Genomic DNA, 3,453 nt, shown 5'->3' with positions numbered 1-3,453 from the left:
ATTCTCCTGCCTCAGCCTCCCGAGTAGCTGGGACTACAGGCGCCCGCCACCTCGCCTGGCTAGTTTTTTTTGTATTTTTAGTAGAGACGGGGTTTCACCGTGTTAGCCAGGATGGTCTCGATCTCCTGACCTCGTGATCTGCCCGTCTCAGCCTCCCAAAGTGCTGGGATTACAGGCTTGAGCCACCACGCCCGGCTGAGCTTTTACTTTCATTTGGTTCTCCATGCTCAGTAACAAGAACACATAGTAGGTGCTCAACATTTGTTGAATGAGTGAGTAAATAGAATACTGAAAAGATACTGCAAGCAGATGACAACAGCAATTATTTCTGGGGAGGGAACATAATAGGAGTAAAGGACAACCCTTTTTTTTTTTTTTTGAGACAGAGTTTCGCTCTTGTTGTGCAAGCTGAAGGGCAATGTCACGATCTCGGCTCCCTGCAACCTCCGCCTCCCAGGTTCAAGGGATTCTCCTGCCTCAGCCTCTCAAGTAGCTGGGATTACAGGCCCGTGCCACAATGCCCTGGCTAATTTTTTGTATTTTTAGTAGAAATGGGGTTTCATCATGTTAGCTAGGCTGGTCTCGAACTCCTGACCTCAGGTGATCTGCCTGCCTTGACCTCCCAAAATGCTGGGATTACAGGCATGAGCCACCTTGCCTGGTAAGGACAATCTTACTTTTACATTTTACATTTCAATGTTGTTATTCAGTATATATGTGAGCCATGGCCAGAGATGAGGCTTGAGTCAGTATTTAATGAGACATTTTTTTTTTAAATTTTTTTTTGAGACAGAGTCTGGGTCTGCCGCCCAGGCTGGAGTGCAGTGGCCGGATCTCAGCTCACTGCAAGCTCCGTCTCCCGGGTTTACGCCATTCTCCTGCCTCAGCCTCCCAAGTAGCTGGGACTATAGGCCCCGCCCCCCCGCCCGGCTAGTTTTTTTTTTTTTTTTTTTAGTAGAGACAGGGTTTCATCGGGTTAGCCAGGATGGTCTCAATCTCCTGACCTCGTGATCCGCCCAACTCGGCCTCCCAAAGTGCTGGGATTACAGGCTTAAGCCACCGTGCCCGGCCTTAATGAGACATTTATGGCTTCTGAATTTAAGGCTAAGGGTAAAATAGGAGCTACCAGAGAGTTGTGTTAATCTGTGTTGTGATCAGGTAAACCTTAAATTGGAGACTTGACTAAAGCTGTTCAATACTGGAGACTATACAGGAGGCTGAAGGATTTTCCAAATCAGGCTAAAGATTTTGTACTAAATACTTAAGACCCCGGGCACGGTGGCTCACACCTGTAATCCCAACACTTTGGGAGGCTGAGGCGGGTGGATCACGTAAGGTCAGGAGTTTGAGACCAGCCTGGCCAACATGGTGAAATTCGTCTCTATTAAAAATACAAAAATTAGCCAGGTGTGGTGGCGCGCACCTATAATTCCTGCTACTAGGGAGGCTGAGGCAGGAGAATCACTTGAACCCATTAGGCGGAGATTGTGGTGCACTGAGATTGCATCATTGCACTCTAGCCTGAGCGACAAGAGCAAAAACTCCTTTTCAAAACAAACAAAAAATTTAAGACCATGGGACACCATTGAAGGGTTGTAAGTGATGAAACAAACTTTAGAGTGGAGAATGCATTGCACTGAGGAGATTTAAAGACCAATTAGTTCTTGGTAGGGGAGTTACAGAGATGACTGACCAGATAAGGTAGATGTCATCCATCTCTTGGATGTGGCCCACAAATAGGAGCACCCAGTGGTAATTCACAAAAGGAAATCCACAAAAAGAACATATTTCCTGATTTCTATTTTTGGAGCCGTGAAAAAAAAAAATTTCAAATAGCCATATGAAAAATGTTCAATTTACATGTTGCAGAGTGTCTGAAATAGTGAGATATACTGATAAGAAAAAAAAAATGTAGGGCTGGGTGTAGTGGCTCATGCCTGTAATCCTAGCACTTTGGGAGGTCAAGGTGGGCAGATCATTTAAGGTCAGAAGTTCAAGACTAGCCTGGCCAACGTGGTAAAACTCCATCTCTACTAAAAATACAAACCTTAGCTTGTGTGGTGGTACATGCTCGTAATCCCAGCTACTTGGAGGCCGAGGCAGGAGAATCGCTTGAACCTGAGAGGCGGAGGTTGCAGTGAGCCGAGATAGGGCCACTGCATTCCAGCTGGGCACAGAGAGTGAGACTCCTTCTTAAAAACAAATAAATAAATAAATATTTTATGAAAATGCTACTTGGTCTGGTGAGGTGTCTCACACCTGTAATCCTAGCATTTTGGGAGGCCAAGGCATAAGAATTATTTGAACTCATGAGTTCAAGAATAGCCTGGGCATCACAGTGAAACCCCTGACTCCATTATTATTATTATTATTATTTTTTTCTTTTTGAGACGAAGTTACCTTTCTTGTCCCCCAGGCTGGAGTGCAATGGCACGATCTTTACTCACTGCAACCTCCGCCTCTCAGGTTCAAGCGATTCTCCTGCCTCAGCCTCCCGAGTAGCTGGGATTACAGGCACCTGCTACCACAACTGGGTAATTTTTGTATTTTTAGTAGAGACAGGGTTTCACCATGTTGGCCAGGCTAGTCTCGAATTCCTAACATCAGGTGATCTGCCTGCCTTGGCCTCCCAAAGTGCTGGGATCACAGGTGTGAGCCACCGCTGCCCGGCCCATTATTTTATTTTATTTTATTTATTTATGAGACAGAGTCTCACTCTGTCACCCAGGCTGGAGTGCAGTTGTGTGATCTCGGCTCACTGCAACCTTCACCTTCCGGGTTCAAGTGATTCTCCTGCCTTACTCTTCCAAGTAGCTGGTACTACTGGTACGCGCAAACATGCCCAGCTAATTTTTGTATTTTTAGTAGAGACAGGGTTTCTCCATGTTGCCCAGGCTGGTCTTGAACTCCTAACCTCAGGTGATCCACCTGCCTCGGCCTCCCAAAGTGGTGAGATTATAGGCATGAGCCACCAGACCCAGCTGACTCCATTATTTACATTAAATTATTTTAAATAATTTTTTTTTTTTTTTGAGACAGTCTCACTCTGTCGCCCAGGCTGGAGTGCAGTGGCATGATCTCGGGTCACTGCAGCCTCTGCCTCCCAGGTTCAAGCGATTCTCCTGCCTAAGCCACCTGAGTAGCTGGGATTACAGGTGTGTGTCACTATGCCTGGCTAATTTTTGTGTTTTTAGTAGAGATGGGGTTTTCACCATGTTGGTCAGGCTGGTCTCGAACTCCTGACCTTGTGATCCGCTCACCTCAACCTCTTTTCTTTTTTTTTTTTTGAGACGGAGTCTCGCTCTGTCGCCTGGGCTGGAGTGCAGTGGCTGGATCTCAGCTCACTGCAAGCTCCGCCTCCCGGGTTTACGCCATTCTCCTGCCTCAGCCTCCCGAGTAGCTGGGACTACAGGCACCCGCCACCTCGCCCGGATAGTTTTTTGTATTTTTTAG

The sequence above is a fragment of the Rhinopithecus bieti genome, unplaced genomic scaffold (genome assembly GCF_001698545.2).
Source record: "Rhinopithecus bieti isolate Rb0 unplaced genomic scaffold, ASM169854v2 scaffold_21022, whole genome shotgun sequence".
Taxonomy (NCBI): domain Eukaryota; kingdom Metazoa; phylum Chordata; class Mammalia; order Primates; family Cercopithecidae; genus Rhinopithecus; species Rhinopithecus bieti.
This window is presented reverse-complemented; position numbering follows the sequence as displayed.